We start from the raw sequence: 22,458 nt of genomic DNA, 5'->3' as shown, positions 1-22,458 counted from the left end.
CAGTAAAGAAAGGGGTTTTAATCAGTGGGTTAATCTGTTTTGGATGTTGTTGAACGTCATGGGTGTCATTGAAGCTACATTCACCTATCCAAGTGGAGAGTATTCCATCACACTCCTGATTTATGCCTTGTAGATCGTGAGAAAGATTGAGTATCAATAGGTGAGTCACTCTCCACAGGATATCCAGCTTCTGGCCTGCTCTTGCAGCCATTATATGTATGTGGCGGGTCCAGTTCAGTTTCCAGTCTCTGATGACTGCCAGGATATACATGTTCCATTGAATTGTCTCGGTCTACCGACTGTTTCATCTGCTGAGTTGTGAATGGAATTGAACATCATACAATCATCAGCGAACATCCCTACTTCTTACCCCATGGTGGAAGAAAGGATATTAATTGAAGAGCTGAAGATTTGACTCTAAGGCACTGCCCTGATGATGTCCTTGGGACATAAAGATTGATATGAGAAACACAGGACCCTTACTTCACATGAGGTATGATTTCCAGCATGGTTTGTGTTCTCCACCTGATGCCCTTTGACTTGGATCCTTGATGCCACACCCAGTCAAGTGCTGCCATAACATCCACAGCTGCCACTCCTACGTCAGCCCTCATTCAGATGTTTGATCCATATTTGAATTTAGGCTCACTGAGGTCTGGAGTCCTGTGGTCCTGTCAGAAAACAAACTGTGCTTTAGCAAGCAGGTGTTGGTGATTGGCAAGTTGACAGCAACTTGCAACTGTTTATTACTGATAGTGGACTAATTGGGTGGCAATTAGTGTGACGACTTTCAGCAAGCTATGGACTTGCACCCCGAGGTTTCTGTACATCAGCACTCCAATGGTCCCTGGCATATACCCATATGTTCTACCATGATTTGACTTCCCGAAGTGCATTACCTCGCATTTATCAGGATTAATTTCTATCTGCAATTGCACACCATCTTTCCAGTTGATCTGTGTCACAGACTCATACAACATGGAAGAGCTGAGGCATGTACATTTAGAAATGGGCCTCTGGTGTTAGACCGTGCAGAATAATTTTTGGAGGGGATGCTTCCAATTTTAGTAAATACCTAAGGTACACCAGAATTGATGTTTTGATTTTAAATTCACCGGTAATTATGTTCCATCTGCACAGCGTGTTAAGAGGCTGTGGCAATCTGTTTATTGAACCAAGCAGCACTGTATATTTTGAACGATGTTGCAACCTCAAAATCCCAGTGGATATCTCTAAAGATACAAATTAAATCCCCTTCTAATGCATCGTCACAGACTTAATTAAAGCAGGTGACCTGCAGAACGAAGGAGCATTTTGGAGTCTGCAGAAAATGCAGACAGTTTGACTGGCTTGCTAAGATATTCTACTTTATCATTGCTGTCGTTGGTGTTCCTGGTAAGTCACTTTCTTGTAAAAGTGTGAACTTTAGAATGAATGAATTTTCAGCGATTTCGTGTGTCTGATCATACAAGATCAGAAGGTGTAGACAGTTTCTCAGGTGGACCTTTATCGACTACACTGCCTGATAGTTTTATGGGAGGAAAGTCACTGACAGCATTGAAGATGAGCGCTTGATTTGCCTCGGCATAGAAGGTTATGGGCCAAGTACTGGTGGATGGATTTAATATGATAGGTATCCACTGGTTGGAGAGAGTGTGCTGAGCCAAATAGCATGTTTCCATGAAGTGTGACTCAATGACTCGATGTACAGGAGTATGCCACCTGGCCCTTTGATCTTGATTATTAAGGTCATAGCCAATCTCACATCTCAGTTGTATTTTCATGAACTATGACCATGCCTCATAACCCCCTTGATCTTTAAAAATGCATCAACCTGTTTTGAATAAACTCAATAACTGAGCCTCCACACCCATCTAGGGTAGAGAACCCCACAGACCCACTAACATCACAGTTAAGAAATTTCTCCCTATTGGTACAAAACAGACTTCCCCTGTTCTAAAACTCCTGAGGTGGGGAAACATTGTCCTGCACAATTCTGTGAGAATATTGTAGATCTAGTGAGTTTTCCTCTTCTGGACTTGAGACCACTGACCCAGCTCAGACAATAGTTCCCCAAACAACATACCAGGAGCCAGTCTGATCAATATTCATTCACCCTTTATATACAAGCTTTTTGTTTAGGTAAGAATACAAAGACTGCACAGAAAAAAGCCTTGTTTGATTTCAGTAAGACATTTTTACGGTTGTTCTCACATCCCCTTGCAATAAAGGTAGATACTATAGTAACATTTAAGAGGCAATTAGACAGGTATGTGAACAGGCAGGGAATTGATGGATATGGATCATTTGCAGGCAGATGGAACAAGTTAAAATTAGCATAATTGACGGCACAGACATCGTGGGCGAAAAACATCTGTGAAAAACTTACCCCTCGGATGTCCTTTAAATGTCTCTCCTCTCACTTTCTGCCTTCTAGTTCTAGGCTTCCCTCCCCGGGGCAAAATTTCAATTATCTATCTCATCATGCCCCTCATGATTTTATAAACCTCCAGAAGGTCACTTCTCAGCCTCCTACGTTCCAGTGAGATTAAGCCCAGCCTGTCCACTCTCCTCATGCTTCAGCTCTCCATTCCAGGCAATGTCACGGTGAATATCTTCTGTACCCTGTTGCTACCACATCCTTCCTGTAGTGTTATGACAAGAACCTCCATGTGCAGTCCAACCAGCATGTTGTTCAACTGCAATAGGATGTCTCAATGCCCAAGTATATAAAGGCAAGCACACCAAATGCCTTTTCACTACCCTCTCTCTACTTGAGTCGCTACTTTCAGGGAGCTTGGACTTGCACCCCAGCTCTCTGTCCACCAGTACTCTTAGGATCCCTGCCATTTACGTCTACATCCCACCAGCATTTGACTTCTCAAAGTGCTTTACCTCACGCTGGTCTGGATTAAGTCCCATGACTGCATGGCCAGAATCTGCTCTAACTCCATCTACAAGTTTTCAGATAATACCACCATAGTTGGCCATATCTCAAATAAAAATGAGTCGGAGTACAGGAAGGAGATAGAGAGCACAGTGACATGGTGTCATGACAATAACCCTTTCCTTAATGTCAGCAAAACAAAACAGCTCGTCATTGAGTTCAGGAAGCTGGGCGGTGCTCATGCTCCTGGTTACATGAATGGTGTTGTGGTAGAGAGGATTGAGAGTTTCAGGTTCCTAGGAGTGAACATCATCAATAGCCTGTCCTGGTCTAAGCACATTGATGCCACGGCCAAGAAAGTGCAGCAGTGTCTCTACTTCCTCAGGAGGCTAAAGAAATTTGGAATTTCCCCTTTGACCCTCACCAATTATTATCGATTCACCATGAAAAGCATCCCATCCAGATGCATCATCACTGCTTGGTATGGCAACTGCTCTGCCCGTGATGGTAGTAAACTGCAGAGTGTTGTGGACACAGCTCAGCACATCATGGAAACCAACCGCCCCTCCATGGACTATGTCTACACCTCTCGCTGCCTCGGTAGAGCAGCCAGCATAAAGAAAGACCCCACTCACCCCGGACATTCTCTCTTCTCCCTCTCCCATTGGGCAGTAGATACAAAGCCTGAAATCACGTACCTCCAGGCTCAAGGACAGTTTCTATCCTGCTGTTATAAGACATCAATTTCGTAGTATGATAAGATGGACTCTTGACCTTACAGTCTACCTTGTTATGACCTTGCACCTTATTGTCTGCCTGCAGTGCACTTTCTCTATAACTGTAACCCTTTATTTTGCATTCTGTTATCGTTCTTCCTTGTACTACCTCAATGCACTGTTGTAATGAATTGATCTGCACGAACAGTATGCAGGTTTTCCACTGCACCTCAGTACATGTGACATTTATAAATGGTTCCACTTTCCACCTGAACTGTGCACTATTATATTTTTAGACAACCTTCTTCACTAACTGACTCCGCCAATTTTTCTCTTGTCAAAGAACTTCTGAATCATAACAGCTACATTCTCATCCAAGACATCTGTGTGTATATGGAAAGCAACAAGGGTCCCAGCACCGATCCCTGTAGTTCACCACTTCTAGTCAGAGAAACACCCATCCACCACTACCCTCTGGTTCCTAGAACACAGAAAATTATGGATCCAGTTTAACAACACTCCTCATATGACCTACTTGAAAGTTTGTCAATTGAAGCTTCTGTACAACTGACGAAGAACCATAAGGCAAGCACAAATCAGCGATGATCTGGAGAGTGTAGGGTGTTTAAAGAACAATTGCACAGAGTGCAGGACAGGTAGTTCCAGCAAGTAGGACAAGGATGGCAAGGCAAGGAAATCTTGGATTACGAGAGAAGTGGTGAATTTAGTCAAGGAGGAAAAGATAGTGTCTTAGGTTTAAGAATCAAAAATCAAACTGAGCCCTTGAGGATTATAAATAAGTTAGGAAAGAACTCGAGGGAATTAGGACAGCCAGGAGGGGCAATGAAAAGCCCTCAGAAATGGGATTAAAGAGAATCCCAAAGTATTCCATACGTACATCGAGAGTAAGAGGATAACTAGGGAAAGGGTACAACCACTCAATGATAAAGGAAGGAAAATGTGTTTGGAGGCGGAGAATGTGGGCGAGGTCCTAAGTGAAAACTTTACACCAATAATTACCAAGGACAAGGACATGGAGGAGAAAGATTAGTGTGGAGCATACTGCTATGCTGGGGAATTTTGAGATAGAGAAGGTAGTGTTGGGTCTCAAAGAACATTAAGGTGGATAACTCCCCAGTGCTAGGTGGGATACATCCCAGTTTATTGAGAGAAGCAAGATATGAGATTTATGGGGGAATGACCAAGATATTTGTGTCCTCTCCAGCCACAGGTGAGGTCCCAGTGGACTGGCAAGTAAATAATGTTGTTCCATTATTCAGGAAGGGAAATAAGGATAACCCCTGTTAACTATAGACTGGTGAGTCTCATGGCAGTGGCAGGGAAGAGATTAGAAAGGATTATTCAGGATAGGATTTATGACCATTTGGAAAACCCTGGCCTAATTAGAGACAGTCAGCATGGCTTTGTGTGGGTCAAGTCATGTCTTACTGACTATATTGAACTTTTCAAGGGGGTGATGAAGATGATTGATGAAGGTCGAGCTGTACATGGAGTTTTGTAAGGCTTTCACAAGGCCCCTATTAGGAAACATCCATAGAACAATAGAACCATAGAACACTACAGCACAGAAAACAGGCCATTCAACCCTTCTAGTCTGTGCTGAAACGTTATTTCACTAGTCCCATTTACCTGCACCCAGTCCATAACCCTCCAGACCTCTCCCATCCATGTATCTATCCAATTTATTCTTAAAACTCAAGAGTGAGCCCGCATTTACTACATCAGATGGCAGCCTGTTCTATACTCCCACCACTCTTTGGGTGAAGTTCCCCCTAAACCTTTTCCCTATCATCCTAAAGCCATGTCCTTTTTGTACTTCTCCTAATCTAGGTGGAAAAAGCCTACTCACATTAACTCTGTCTATACCCCTCAATTTTGTAAACCTCTATCAAATCTCCCCTCATTCTTCTCCGCTCCAAGGAATGAAGTCCTAACCTGTTCAATCTTTCCCTGTAACTCAACTCCTGAAGACTTAGCAACATTCCAGTAAATCTCCTCACACTCTTTCAATCTTACAAATATCCTTCCTCTAGTTAGGTGACCAGAACTGCACATAATACTCCAAATTTGGCCTCACCAATGTCTTATGCAACCTCACAATAACATCCCAACTCCTATACTCAATACTTCGATTTATGAATGCCAGGATGCCAAAAGCCTTTTTTACAACCCTGTCTACCTGTGATGCCACTTTCAAGGAATTATGTATCTGAACTCCCAGATCCCTTTGTTCCTCTGCACTCCTCAGTGCCCTACCATTTACTGTGTATGTCCTACCTTGATTTGTCCTTCCAAAATGCAACACCTCACTTGTCTGCATTCAATTCCATCTGCCATTTTATGGCCCATTCTTCCAGTTGGTTCAGATCCCTCTGCAAGCTTTGAAAGCCTTCCCCGCTGTCCACTACGCCTCCAATCTTAGTGTCATCAGCAAACTTGCTGATTCAACTTACCGCATCATCTAGGTCATTGATATAGACAAAAAACAACAATGGCCCCAGCACAGATCCCTGAGGTACACCTCCAGTATGAGAAACAATCATCCACTACCACTGTCTTCTCCCACACAGCCAATTTCAAATCCAGTTTACAACCTTTCCATGGATACCGAGTGTCTGAACCTTCTGAAATAACCTTCCATGTGGGACCTTGTCAAAGGCCTTACGAAAGTCCATGTAGACAACATTCACAGCCTTTCCTTCATCTCCTTTCTTGGTAACCTCCTCAAAAAACTCCACAAGATTCGTTAAACATAATCTACCACGCACAAAGCCATGCTGACTATCCTTAATCAGCCCTTTGTTGTCCGATCTTGTATATCTCATCTCTCAGAACACCTTCCAATAATTTACCCAATACTGATGTCAGGCTCACTGGCCTGTAATTATCTGGTTTACTTTTATATCCTTTTTTAAACAACGGAACAATATGAGGTACCCTCCAGTCCTCCGGAATTGCAGCCTTGGCTAAGGACATTTTAAATATATCTGCCAGGGCCCCTGCAGTTGCTACACTAGTCTCCGTGTCCGAGGAAATATCTTATCAGGGATTTATCTACCTTTATTCTCTGTAAGGCAGCAAGCACCTCCTCCTCTAATCTCTATATGTTCCATGACACCATTGCTTGTTTCCCTTTCTTCCATATCCACTATGCCCATTTCCTGAGTAAATACTGATGCAAAAAACTCCCCCATCTCCTGAGGCTCCACACAGACGTCAACTCTGATGTTCTAGGGGACCAATTTTGTCCCTTACTATCCTTTTACCCTTTTAATATACTTGTAGAAACCCTTCAGGTCTATTTTCACATTATCTTCCAAAGCAACCTCATGTCTTCTTTTTGCCTTCCTGATTTACTTTTAGTATTTTCTTACTTTTCTATACTCTTCAAGTACCTCATTTGTTCCTAGTTGCTTATACCTGCTCTACACCTCTCTTTCTTAAGCAGATTGCCAATATCCCTTGAAAACCAATGTTCCCTATGCTTGTTAACTTTGCCTTTAATCCTGGCAGGACACATGCAAACTCTGCACTCTCAAAATTTCACCTTTGAAGGCCTTCTATTTACTGAGCACATCCTTGCCAAAAACAACTTTTCCCAATCCACTCTTCCTAGATCCTTTCTCATTTCCACGAAATTGGCCTTTCTTCAATTTAGAATCTCAACTCGAGGACCAGACCTGTCCTTATCCATAATTAACTTGAAACTAATGACATTATGTTCACTGGACCCAAATTGCTCCCCTACACATTTGTCACCTGACCTGTCTGATTTCCTCAGAGTTCAAGTATTGCATTCTTTCTCGCTGGTCCCTTTATATATTGATTTAGAAAACTTTCCCGAACACATTTGACAAATTACAAGCCATCCAGCCCTTTCACAGTGTGGGAGTCCTAGTTAATATGTGGAAAGTTAAAATCCCCCACTATTACAACTTTGTTTCTTACATCGGTCTGCTATCTCACTACAGATTTGTTCCCCCAATTCTGACTTATTGGGCAGTCTATAATACAACCCTATTAGTGTGGCCACACCTTTCCTGTTCCTCAGCTCCACCCATATGGCCTCTGTAGACGAGCTCTTCGGGCTGTCCTGTCTACGCACAGCTGTGATATTTTCCCTGACTAGTAATGCCACTCCTACCCCTATCACGTCTGAAACAACAGAATACCGAACCATTAAGCTGCCAGTCCTGCCCCTCCTGCAACCAAGTAATAACAATAACATCGTAATCCTACGTGCCAATCCACGCCCTAAACTCATCCGTCTTACCTACAATACTCCTTGCATTGAAATAGATGCACCTGAGAACATTTCTATCACGTACAAACCTTTTGTTTCTGTCTATACCTGCAGTACTCACATGACCTTTTCCCTCCTTCACCTCACTATCTGCTCTAATACTCTGGCTCCCCTCCCCCTGCAAACCTAGTTTAAACCACACACCCCCACCCCAGAGAAGCACTAGCAAACCTACCCCCAAGAATGTTAGTCCCCCTCCAGTTCAGGTGCAAACCGTCCCATCGGAACAGGTCCCACCTTCCCTGGAACAAAGCCCAATTGTCTAGAAACATGAATCCCTCCCTCCTGCACCATCTCCTTAGCCACGTATTTAGCTGCATAATCCTCCTATTTCTAGCCTCACTAGCTCGTGGCACGGGTAGCAATCCTGAGATTGCAACCTTGGAGGTCCAATTCTTCAATTTTTCACCTAATTCTCTAAACTCTTTGCAGGACCTCTTCCTCTTTCCTATCCACATCATTGGTCCCTACATGGACCGTGACATCTGGCTGCTCACCCTCCTTCCTGAGAATATCGAGAATTCGACCCAAGATATCATGGACCCTGGCACCAGGAAGGCAACAGACCATCCAGGATTCTCGATCTCTCCCACAAAACCTCCAATCTGTCCCCCTAACTATCAAATCCACTATTACTACTGCTCTCTTCTTTTCCCTCCTTCCCTTCTGAGCCAAGAGTCCCATCTCAGTGCCAGAGACATGACCACTGCAACTTGCCCCGGTAGGTCATCCCCACCAGCAATATCCAGAACAGTATACTTACTGATGATGGGAACAGCCACAGGGGTACTCTGCTCTTTCTGTCTATACCCCTTTCTTTTCCTGACAGTCACCCAGCTACCTGCCTCCTGACTTTCAGGGGTGACTATCTCCCTGAATCTCCTGTATTTCTGCCTATGGCTCACAAATGATCCAGAGTTCATCCAGCTCTGCTTCCCTAACTCAGTTTGTCAGGAGATGCAGCTGGATGCACCTTTTACAGGTGTAGTCATCAGGGCCAAGTGTGCTGTCTCTGACTTCCAAAATGCTGCATATGGAGCACATGACTGCCCTAAATGCTGCCATCACTACTACTCCTAAGTTAATTAAATTAAAGGAACTTACCAGCTTTACCTCTCAGGGAGCAAGTTCATCCTCTGCTCGCCAAAGCCTCAAAGCTCCACTCTTACCCTGAGCCATTCACACACTGACCACTGCTCACTGGCCACTCCTCTTTAGTTACCCCTCCTTATATTTGTCCCTGCCAATTACCTCAAGTACACACTCCCTCTAATCAAGCACGCAACACTCTATTTAACCCTTCAGTTGCCCTCCACTTATTAAGCTTTTTAAATACACTCACCGTACCTGAAGGGGAACTGCTGCGCCAACAGCTGCCGGGCTCTGTATCTAAGGAAGGATGTGCTGGTCCTAGGGAAAGTCCAGAGGAGGTACACAAGAATGAGCCTGGGATGAAAGGCTTAAAGTATCAATGTTTGATGTCTCTCGGGCTGTACTCAATGTTGTTCAAAATTATCAGGGGGATTCTCATTGCAACCTTACAAATTGTGAAAGGTATGGACATAGTGGACATAGAGAGGATGTTTCTACTCATAGGAGAGTCTAGGGTTCGTGGACACAGCCTCAGAATAAAGGGACGTCCCTTCAGAACTGAGACGGATGAACATCTTCAGTCAGATAGTGGGGAATCTGTGGAATTCGTTGCCACAGAGGGCTGTGGAGGTCAAGTCATTGGGTGTATTTAAGAGAGAGATTGATTGGTTCTTGGTTGGTAAGTGGTTAAGGGTTATGGGGAGAAGGCGGGGGAATGGGGTTGAGAAAATTCAGCCATGATGGAGCAGAACCGATGGGTCGAATGGCCCAATTTCTCTCCTATATCTCAGGGTCTTATATTGTTATGTCAGATGCGGACTGACCCAATGACAGCCACTCACAATCTGCTCTCCCCAGTTCCTATCAAACCTTGTTGTAATTAGCTCTCCCCCAATTTAACACTTTCTTCTGCCGCACGACCCAGGCTCATTCCCCAATGTCCAGAACGTGCCCTTCCCCGTCTGGACGACATGCATACAGTTTCAAGCAGCACCCGTGGCCACACATAAAAAGTTCTGTCCCAACCAAACCACAGGTACTGAGAGCGACAGTCAATCCTGTGGAACTTAAAATCTCCCAGTGCGACATCTCTGCCGTTTTAACGTATTTCCATAATCTGCCAACATATATGTTTCTCCATTTCCTGCTGGCCATTTGGAGGCTGCTAATTCACTCCATCATTGTGATCGTACTTTTCCTATTCCTGAACGCTACCCATTTGGCTTCAGTGGCTGAGCGCTCCAGGATGATCCCAGTGCAGCTGTTATATTTTCCTTCATCAGTAGGGCAACACCTCCATCTCTCTATCGTGTTTGAAACATCTAAATACTGGAACATGCAGATGCCGGTCATGCCCTACTTTCAACCACGTTTCTGTTTTGGCTCCCATATCATTGTTTAAAAAAAGCCCAAAATGTGATGGAAAGACTTTTGGACTGTGGGCCACTCAACCAGGGACACCTTGACATTGATCTGCACCAATAGTCACAGGATTTCTGTCAGTGGTTGAGTTGAGGTCTTGGAGAGCATGTCAAAGAAAACGCAAGACACATAGTCTTATCGAAGACCAGGAAACCCACTTAATTGCTACCTTTTCCACCACTCTAAAGATTAATTTGCTCCACCACCAATGCACCGTGGTTGTAGCGTGTAGGAGCTACATAAAGAATGGTAGTTATGCACCTAAACTGTATGCCCCGAGCCGATTATCAAGAAGAACAATTAATTCCATACCATAGAACCATAGAACCATAGAACCATACAGCACAAAACAGGCCCTTCGGCCCACCATGTTGTTCCGTCCATCAAACCACCCTCACACTGCCTAACCACTTCCTCCCGCATATCCCCCCATCCCACACTCCTCCATATGCCTATCCAACAGGCTCTTGAACCTGTCCAATTTATCTGCCTCACCACCACCTCAGACAGTGCATTCCATGCACCAGCCACTCTCTGGGTGAATAACCTCCCCCTGACATCTCCCCTGAACCTCCCACCCATAACCTTAAAGCCATGCCCTCTCGTCTTGAGCATTGGTGCCCTGGGAAGGAGGCGCTAACTGTCTACTCTATCTATTCCTCTCAATATTTTATATACCTCTATCATGTCTCCTCTCATCCTCCTCCTTTCCAGAGAATAAAGCCCTAGCACCTTAAGCCTTTCCTCATATTAAATACTCTCTAAACCAGGCAGCATCCTGGTAAATCTCCTCTGCACCCTCTCCAACGCCTCCACATAATGAGGCGACCAGAACGGAACACAGTACTCTAAGTGTGGCCTAACTAGAGTTTCATAAAGCTGCATCATCACCTCGCGGCTCTTAAACTCAATCCCGCGACTTATAAAAGCCAACATCCCATTGGCCTTCTTAACTGCTCTTTCCACCTGTGAGGCAACTTTCAATGAACTGTTAATATGAACCCCCAGATCCCTCTTCTCCTCCACACTGCCAAGTACCTTGCCATTTACCCAGTACTCTGCCCTGGAGTTTGTCCTTCCAACGTGTACCACCTCACACTTCTCCGGATTGAACTCCATCTGCCACTTGTTAGCCCAGCTCTGCATCCTATCAATATCCCTCTGTAAGCTCCGACAGACCTCCACACTATCCACAACACCGCCTATCTTAGTGTCGTCCGCAAACTTACTAACCCACCCCCTCATCTAAGTCATCTATAAATATCACAAAAAGTAGAGATCCCAGAACCGATCCCTGCGGGACACCACCAGTTACTGCCTTCCAATACGAGGGCACTCCTTCCACCACAACCCTCTGCTTTCTACATGCCAGCCAACTCCTAATCCACACAGCCAAGCTTCTTTGGGTCCCTTGGCCTCTGACCTTCTGAAGAAGCCTACCATGAGGAAACTTATCAAGCGCCTTACTAAAATCCATGTAAACCACATCCACCGCACTGCCCTCATCAATCTACCTGGTCACCTACTCAAAGAACTCTATCAGGCTTGTGAGGCAAGATCTTCCCTTCACAAAGCCATGCTGGCTGTCCGTAATCAGTCCATGATTCTTTAGGTGTTCATAAATCCTATCCCTTAGATTCCTTTCTAACAGCTTACCCACCACAGACGTGAGACTCACCGGTCTATAATTCCTTGGCCTATCCCTACTAACTTTTTTGAACAAGGGGACAACATTCGCAACCCTCCAATCCTCCGGCACCATCCCCGTGGACAACGAAGACTCAAAGATCCTTACCAGCGGTTCAACAATCTCCTCCCTAGCCTCTCGAAGCAGCCTGGGGAAAATCGCGTCAGGTCCCGGAGATTTATCAATCAATATTATTTAACAACTTCAACACATCCTCTCTCTTGATATCTACAACCTCGAGAACATTACCTCTACCAGCACTCCCTTCCGCTTCATCAAGACCCCTCTCCCTGGTGAATACCGATTGAGAACTTCTCCCACTTCCGCCGACTGTAGGAAAATTCTCCCACCTTTGTCCTTAATGGGACCTACAATTACCCTAGCCATCCTCCTACCCTTCACGTACTTGAAAAAGGCCTTGGGATTTTCCTTAACCCTACTAGCCAACGTCTTTTCATGTCCCCTAGCTCTCGTCAGCCCTTTCCTAAGTTCCTTCCTCGCTACCCTATATTCCTCACGGGCCCTGTCTGAACCTTGCTGCTTTTACCTCGCGTACGTTACATTCTTCTCCCTAACAAGTCGTTCTACCTCTCTCGTCACCCACGGTTCCTTCACCCGCATTCAGCCGCATATCTTCCCGTTCTCGTCCAAATTACACGTTATCAACACTTAGACATTTGACGTCCGACCTGTCACTTAGTCAAAGTCCTACCCATAGCATGTGGAAGAATATTCATCGGAATGACTGTGGCAGCTCAGGAGCCAACTTCCACTGTCTGCTCAAGAGCAAAGACTGAATGACAATACATGTTGGATTTGCAAGTGACTTCCAAATCATGATGAGCCTTCCGAAGCTGAAGTAGTGGATGATCATAGCCAGGCCTCTGTAGCCCCCTACCTCACTTCATTCAACAACTGTCGTCAACTATTGTTCCTGCCTTCACATCGCTCTCCATATTAGGAAAACCCATCATCTATGTCTGTGCAAAATTTACCCACATACCAGCACGTAATGTTGCCACTTACAGAGAAAATCAGAGCACTCAGATTTATTCCACTTGAATTCTTACTGTCAACCTACCAGGTACACCAATAACGACAATGGTAAAATAATATATTTTCTTGACACTGGTGAAGATTCCGAACATATTGCTGTCTGAAGCGATGTGTCCCTTCTTGCCGAAGATGCTTCTTTGAGTGAATCTCCGTTTTGATACCTTCTCAGAGTCTGTAATTTATACCCCGCTGGTTCTCCACAGGGACATTGGAACGTCGTTAAAGCTTCTATTTTTAATATTCAGCAAATATGTTATGATAGTTGATTAAAATTCTCGTTTGGTGGAGAAGTAAATTCTTGATTGCTTCGAGTCGGTGGACTGGACCATGTTCCAGGATTCGTCAGCGGACCTAACTGAATCTGCCTCGGTCGTCTCTGACTTCATAAGGACACACGTGGACGAGTGTGTACCCACAAGAACATTCCGAGTCTTCCCCAACCAGAAGCCCTGGATGAACCAGGAGATTCGTAATCTGCTGAGGGCTAGATCGCTTGTATTTAGGGCTGCCGATGCAGAGTCATGTAAGACGTCCAGGTACGGCCTCCGGTTGGCCGTTGCAAGCAGAAAGAAGGAATTTCAGACTAAACTGGAATCACAGATGACGCTCGACAGCTGTGGCAGGGCTTGCACAATATAAATTCCTACAAGTTGAGATCGGGTAGCAGAAGTGGCAACGACCCATAATTCCAGGATGCGCTCAGTGCCTTTTATGCAGGAGAACTATGACACATCACCACGAGTCACCACAGCTCTGATGCTGACATCAGGGCATCCTTCAAAATGGTGAATCCACAAAAGTTGTCTGGTCCAGATGTCGTAACTGGCTGAAGATTGGAAATCTGTGCAAACCCACTGGCTGGAGAGCTGACGGACATCTTGAACCTTTCACTTCTGTGGTCTGAAGATTCCATCTGCTTCAGAAAGGTGACCAAGAAGAGTGTGGTGACCTACCTCAGTGACTACAGTCCGGTTGTGCTTACCTCAACTGTAATGTAGTGCTTTGAGATTTTGGTTTATTGTGCAAATCATATCTTCCCCCGGACATGACCTGGGTCTGCTTCAATTTCCCTGTTGCCAGAACAAGTCAACAGCAAATGCATTTTTCTCTTGCACTTCAGTCTTCTCTGGGCCATCTCGACAACAGGAACTCATATGTCAGGCTGCTGTTCATCGCCCACAGCTCGGCGTTCAACACAATCGTACCAACCGAACACATCATCAAGCTTCAAGACCCGGGCCTCTGTGCCTCCCTCTGCAACTGGATACTCGACTTTCTCATCTGCAGATCTCAGTCAGTGAGGATTGGTAACAACATCTCCTCACTGACCATCAACACAGGTGTACCTCATGGCTGCGGGCTTAGCCCCTTGCTCCACTCTCTGTACACACATGACCATGTGGCTAAGCACAGCTCCATATACAAATTCGCCGACAACACCACTGTTGTTGGACGAATCACAGGTGGTGAAGAGTCAGCTTACCGGAGCGAGACAGGACACCTGGTTAAGTGGTTCTGCAACAAAAACCTTTCACTTAATGTCAGTCAAACTGAAGAACTGATTGTTGACTTCAGGAAGGGGAAGGAGGGTGAACATGCACCAGTCCACACTGGGGGATTGGCAGTGGAGAGAGTCAGCAGGTTTAAATTCCTGGGTGTTAACATGTCGGATGATCTGTCCTGAACCCTCACATAGATACAGTAACAAGTAAAGTGCGCCAGCATCTTTACTTTCTTCGGATTTTAAGCAGGTTCGGCTTCTAACAGAACACTCGACCAAACTTCTCCAGATGCACTGTTGAAAGTGTCCTGACTGGTCGCATCACGACCTGAATGGCAATTCGAATGCACAGGAATGTATGATGCTGCAGAGAGTGCTGGTGTCTGCCACATGCATCGGTGGCATCTACCAGAGGCACTGCCTCAAGAAGACAATATCCATCATCAAAGATCCCCACCATCCGGGCCATGCTATCTTATCCCAGCTACCATCGGGCAGGAGATACAGAAGCCTGAAGTCCCACACCATCAGGTTCAAGAATAGCTACTTACCTTCATCCATTCAGATCTTGAACCAACCGGCACAAACCTAATCACTAGTGTTGAGTAACACCATGACCACGTTCATCACTTCACACTAAACAGGATTTTTTTCTTCTAATTGTGTTCTTTCTTGTAAAAATTGTGTTGAATTGATGTTTTTCTTGTGAATGCTGCTTATATGGTGCTATGTGCTTGTGATGCTGCTGCAAGTAAGTTTTACATTGCACCTGTGCTCACATGTAGTTGTGCATGTGACAAAAATCTCAACTCCGACTTTGATCATTCCACAAACTAAATTCAATGTGTCTGTACATTTTTTAATGCCAAAAATACTTCTTCCAGGTTGGTGTGTTAAATAGACTAAAGATAGATTTCACCAAGTCCATCCACCCTTTAAGACTTTCTTTAATTTTCCTGGAAGAAATCGAAGCAGAATTACACAATATGCACAATTATACATGAAAACAATGATTGGCATCAGTTGTTTAAGTTGCTTGTTTCAATTAATACAATTCGCATAAAAAATAAAGATGCCTTCTTAATATGCTACTTGATGACTGATGTTGGGTATAAAATAACAGACTGTGAATACAGAGTATTGTGTGCTTCAGCTTTCAACAGCAATGCATGGAGTTCTACAAATCTTGGCATTGGCCATTTGCTATTACATCATTGCAGTTATCGGCATTCCTGGTAAAGTATTAGTGTTAATTATCAATCTGCAAAATGCTGTGAAATGTTGCATCACTGCTGTGTTTACTTGGATTGTTTCTTTCTGTCAACTGGAGATTTTTGCCCCTTTGCTATTCTACCAGTATCATTAATACCCTTTAATGGCTTTCTAGCTTCGGTTGTACAAGTTTAATTGAATATTTTATTCCTTTTAAGTTATTTTTAATTGTGCATTTGATCACAAATAGCTGTTGAGTTTCTTTTTTACAACTCCAAATCTTCAACAGTTTTCATATCTATTATATCATCTCTTCTTATTCTGATGGTGAACACACAACTATAATGGAAGCAATTGTTTTCTTATGCCACTTGTATGAACAGTTTCAAACAAAATTTGACCCCAAATTTACGCGAAGGAGTTTAAAACAGGACATGGAGTATTGAGAAAACAGCATGAGAATATTGAAATGGTGGAACTGAGGATCCAGTACGTCAGTAAGTGCAGGATGGGTATTTGAACTGGAGATTTTGTGATCCAATGCGGTGGCTGCAGAGAGGTGACGAAAGTGAAATTATGGAGAGTGCAATGTGGAAGATCTGTCATTGATCAATCCAGGTGGATGGGATTTTAGCTCAAATAAGTGGAGGCAAGAGATGGAGTATGGGGCTTGATATTGGTATTCTTGATGAAGGAGGCAAATTGTGGGGTATCTTAAACTACATGTAGATTGGACAAACTGGATTACCAGTGGTGCATGTGGGGAGGGAACGGAGTAAAATACAGAATTGGTTTGGTGGATGAAGACGTGAATGTGAAAGGGACATCCGAGGGAGCGCAGCTTTGCGGCAGTGATCTGTGATTTAACTGAGTTATGAAGATTTACAATGTTGGTCCAGTTGGTGCACTGTCTCTGTGCCAGTGGATAAAGCCTCATCCCACTTTTAGCACCATGTCTATAGCCCTCTTCAAATACACATCCAAATGTGGTTTAAATATGCATATGTCACTTTCGGGAGGTGAGTTACAAACATCCGTCTGGATGTTTTCACAAGAAGAGAGGTCGATGGAATTGTTCTACCAGAGGGAAAATATTGAATGGGGTGAAACTTGTAGAAAAAGATGAGGTGATGCAAGTAGAAAAGAAGCTTTCATCAGTATTTTCAGTTATATGGAAGAGATGACGAACACGACAAAAACTAGTGGTGTTGACAGTGTTGAAGTTTTCAGTGAAGATAACGTACTTGCTCTGCATTACTTCCACAGAGACAGACTCTCTGGTAAGATCCAGACTGCAACAGCACAGCACAGTTACTCACATGATAGAATTCTTAATGAGGTAACTGTCTGTCAACTCAGTTTCAAGTGTCAAAGTAATAAATGTCGCACTGAATACAGTCAAGTTAGATTTTATCCGAGTTCCACTGTTTTACATCTTTGTAAAGCACACACATTCAAACAAAATATGCAGCACACACCATATACATTCAAACTAAATATGCACCACACACATAAAATATACACCACACACAAAAACACACCACACCACACCGCATCACTCTCACACCACACACACACATCCCACTTTCAATGACTAACACACACTCACTCCATCTGTCTTCCTCTATTGCAGCTAACTTGGCTGTGATTGGGGTAATGTTCCGCAGACGATGTGGACTCTCCAGATGTATCACTGTCTACCTGCTGTCGATGGCAGTGACGGATCTCCTGGTCATTATCACGGGCGTGATATTAAACCGGATTGTTCCCATGAATTCCCGTTCAATTTCCTGACCTTCGTTCCAGCTTGCATTGTAAACGTTGTGGTGGCTTATGCTGTAAGAGACTGCTCCGTTTGGGTGACGGTGATGTTCACCTTTGATTGCTTTGTGGCTATTTGCTGCCAAAAATTGAAAACAAAATATTACATGGAGCGAACGGCGGTTGTGGTGATCGGAACGGTTACTGCCCTGAGCTGTTCCAAAAATGTATTTGTGAGTTTTTACATTGAACCTCCACACAAAACCGAGCCCACACCGTGTAAAATTAAGTCAACATAGTATACTTCACCTGGCTGGATCGTGTTCGCTGGATTGATAGCATTTTATCCCCTTGTCTTCCATTCGTTCTAATTTTACTGCTGAATTTCCTAACCATCAGGCACATTTTAAAATGCTCTGTTATAATAAATAGAAAATTTGTGAGAATTTTGTACACCTCCAACACAACTGCTGCACCCCAATGATACTGAACTTCCGCATCATACCCCAAAACACTGATATTTTTCTTGTGTCTCGAACTGTATCATAGATTCACAGAGCAATACAGCACGGATACAGGTCCTTCGGCACAACAAGTCCATGCCGACCACGGTTGGAATTGGAATTGATTTATTATTGTCATTTGTACCGAGGTGTAGTTAAACACTTATCTTGCATTCCATTCCTACAGTTCAATTCAGGACACAGTGCATTGAGGTAGTACAAGGTAAGGCAATACAGAATGCAGAGTAAAGTGTAACAGCTGCAGAGAAAGTGCAGGGCAGGTAGACAATAAGGTGCAAGGTCACAACGAATTAGATTGTGATGTCAAAAGTCCATCTTCGGACTTGGGAACTGTTCAATAGTTTTATAACAGTGGGATAGAAGCTGTCCTTGAGCCTAGTGGTATGTGCTTTCAGGCTTTTGTATCTGCTGCCCAATGGGAGAAGGGGGAAGAGAGAATGTCCGGAGTGAATGGGGGTCTTTGATTATGCATATTGCTTTACTGAGGCAGTAAGAAGTGCAGACAGAGTCCATGGAGGGGTGGCTGGTTTCCGTGATGTACTGAGCTGTGTCCACAACTCTTTGCAGTTTCTTGCAGTCTTGGGCCAAGCAGTTACCATGATACAACCTTTCTGTGTCGCATCGATACAAGTTGGTGAGTGTCAAAGGGGACATGACAAATTTCTTTTGTCTCTTGAGGAAGTTGAGGTGCTGGTGAGCTTTCTTGGCCATGACGTCTATGTGGTTGGACCAGGACAGGCTACTGCTGATTTTCACTCCAAGGAACTTAAAGGTCTCAACCTCAGCACTGTTGACGTAGACAGGAGCAGGTACACTGACCCCTTCCTGAAGTCAATGACAAGGCACTTTTGTTTTGATGACATTGAGGGAAAGGTTGTTGTCATGACACCATGTCACTGAGCTCTCTATCTCCTTCCTGTACTCTGACTCATCGTTATTTGAGATACAGCCCACTACGGGGGTACCATCTACAAACCTGTAGACAGAGTTCAAGCAGAATCTGGCCACGCAGTCACGAGTGCACAGGGTGCCCACACAGCTAGTCCCAATTTCCTGCATTTGGCCCATATACCTCCAAGATCTGTCCCTCCATGGACCTACACAAGTGCTTCTTAAATGATACCGTTGTACCTGCCACAACCAATTCATCTGGCATCTCGTTCCATATACTTACTTCCCTCTGTGTGAAAAAGTTGCCCCTCAGGTCCCTTTTAAATCTTTCCGCTCTCACTCTAAATTTCTCTCCCCTAATTTTGGACTCCCCAACCCTGAGGGTGGACTGTTACTGTTCACCTCATTTGGTTATTTATTCTCTAAAATCATTAAATTTTAGAGTTTCACCAGTAAGACGGATGAACTGAGAGCATTGAGCAGTACATGGGAATAAGGTATTGTTACTGTCACAGAAATGTGGTCAAAGCAAGCAAAGGACTGGCAGCTGAACATCTCAGTGTCTGGAATCTTCAGACGTGACAGGGAGGGGTACAAGAGGTGGTGGCATTACAGCATTGATTCAGTCGTCCATTAAAGGGGTATTGAGGGAGGATATTCAGATGAGGCGACTCAGTGGGTCAATGTTAGACCAAAGAGAGAACTGTCACTCTGCTGGGTGTACACAAACCTCCAGACTGAGAAAAGAGTCGGAGGCTCAAGACTTGGCAGATGAGAGGAGCGAAAGAGCAGGTGATTGCTTCGTATTTCTTCCAAGTCTCTTCTGCTTGGCTAAGATAGTTAAATCAGTGGATGCTGTTGGATCCAAGGCGTCCAGCAGGTTATAATAATTAGATACAATTCAAACTGATCTAATCTAATTCATGAAACAAAACGAAAACAGTTGGGTGCACAATGACTTGTAGTTGCAACATGTGGGAACTGGTGGACCCATTGAGTTTAATGGTGGTCAAATCTGCAGCAAACGTTGGCTGCTCGGGCAACTTCAGCTCAAGGTCGATGAGTTGGAGTCCAAGTCTCAGACACTATGACACATCAGGGAGGGGAATCAAGAACTAGAGGTCAGAGGTTCAAAGTAAGAGGGGAGAGAATTAATAGGAACTTGAGATGCAACCTTTTTACACAAAGGGAGATATGTAAGTGGAATGAGCTGCCAGAAGAAGTGACTGAGGCAGATACAGTAACAACCTTTAAAAGGCAGTTGGACAGGTACATGGATAGGTGAGGTTCAGAGGGGTAAGGTCCAAATGTTGGCAAATGGGATTAGCTTGGATGAGCATCTTGAACAGCATGGACCAGTTGGGCCGAAGGGCCTGTTTTCATGTTGTCTGACTCTATCAGGAAGTGATAGAGTTACATGGACACTGTTCTGGGAGGCCATCTCACCTCTCAGATTAATTTCCTTCGGAACAGGATGGTGTGACACCAAAAGAGGGTTGTTCTGGAGAAATAACGGCCCTTCCTCTGTTCTAACAAGTACAGGATTCTTAGCCTCTAGTTGGATGACGGAAGACACGCAAACCGTCCAAATCACCGTTTGACAGGGGGCCGTTCAAGTCGGGGGTGGGGGGGGGGAGAAAAGATAAGTGCAGTATTTATGGGGGACAGCAGAGATCTAGGAACAGACACTGTTCTCTGCAACAAAGACAGAGAATCTACAAAGCTGGGTTGCCTGCCCAGTGCTCGGGTGACAGACATCTCTGGGTTAAGGAGCACAAGTTACTTACCTGTTTGCCCTCATTGGGACCATTTCCGTCCATGCCTTGTCTACTTAACTGTCTGTCTAAATGCCTCTTAAACACAGTGATTTTGTCTGATTCCACCCCCTCCTCTGGCAGCAACTTCCAGATATCAACCCCCCTCTATGTAAAACAAAAAAATTACTCTTATTCCCTCATTTAAATCTCCTACCTCTTTCCTTGAGATAAAGTCATTTTGATTTCGGTCGCCCTACCATAATGAAAAGATCTTGACTCTCCTCCTATCGATGCCTCTCATAATCTTATATCCCTCTGTCAGGTCACCATTCAGCCAGCTGCACTCCAGGGTTTTGCCCCAACTGGAGGACTTTAGTTCCGGGGAGAGATTGGAAACATGGGCAGCACTTTGGTAAATCCGACCACCAGGCTGTGCTTCTTCCCCAACCGGAAGCCCTGGATGAACCAGAAGATTCGTAATCTGCTGAGGGCTAGATCTGTGGTGTTTGGGGCTGGAGATCCAGAATCACATAAGAAGTCCAGGTATGACCTCCAGTCAGACATTGCAAGTACAAAGAGACAATTTTGGACTAAACTGGAATCACAGATGGACACTCGACAGCTGTGACATGGCTTGCACAATATAACTTCCTACAGGGTGATATTGGACAGCATAAGTGGCAATGACCCATCACTCCCCGATGAGCTCAATGCCTTTGATTCACGCTTCGACAGCGAAATTGTGACACAACCACATAAGCCCCCACACCTCTGGATGACCCTGTAATCTCAGTCTCTGAGGCCGATGGACAGGCATTCAAGAGGGTGAATCCATCTGTCCTGTTGAAAGTATCCTGACTGGTTACTTCATGGTATGAACGGCAAGTAAAATGCACAGGAACATAATAAGCTGCAGAGAGAAGTGGACCCTGCTCAATAAATCACGGGCACGTCCCTCCCCACCATCGGTAGTATCCGCAGGAGGTGCTGTCTCAAGAAGGCAACATTCATCATCAAAGATCCCCACCAACTGGGCCATGCCATCTTCTTGCAGCTGCCATCAGGCCGGAGGTACAGAAGCCTGAAGTCCCACACCACCAGTTTCAAGAACAGCTACTGCCCTTCAATAATTCAGTTCTTGAACGAACAGGCACAACCCACATCACTTGAGTTTACCAACATTCTGCCCACTTTCATCACTAAAATGGGCTTTGTTTTTTTTTTGTTCAAATTGTGTTATTTTTTGTAAAAGTTGTGTTTGTTTTATGTTATTCTTGTGAAAGCTGCTTTTATGATGCTTTGTGTCTGTGATACTACTTCCAGTAAGTTTTTCAGATGCACAAGTACCTGTGTATACACGTACTTGTGCATCTGACAATGAACTTGAATTTGAATTTGACCATTCCAGAAAATAAATCCAATGTGCTTGTTCATCTTTTAATGCCAAAAACTTCTTGTTCCAGATTGCTCTGTTCAATGGGCTAAAGATAGCTTTCACCAATTACATCCACCCTTGAAGGTATTCCTTACTTTTCTGGGAAGAAATGGGAGCAGGATTACACATTACAAACATGTATTCATCAAAACATTTATTGGCGTTGGCTGTTTTAAGTTGCTAGTTTCACTTA

Source organism: Pristis pectinata, chromosome 23, assembly GCF_009764475.1.
Source record: "Pristis pectinata isolate sPriPec2 chromosome 23, sPriPec2.1.pri, whole genome shotgun sequence".
NCBI classification, from domain to species: domain Eukaryota; kingdom Metazoa; phylum Chordata; class Chondrichthyes; order Rhinopristiformes; family Pristidae; genus Pristis; species Pristis pectinata.
The sequence above is the reverse complement of the archived record's forward strand: the minus strand, read 5'-3'. Positions refer to the sequence as shown.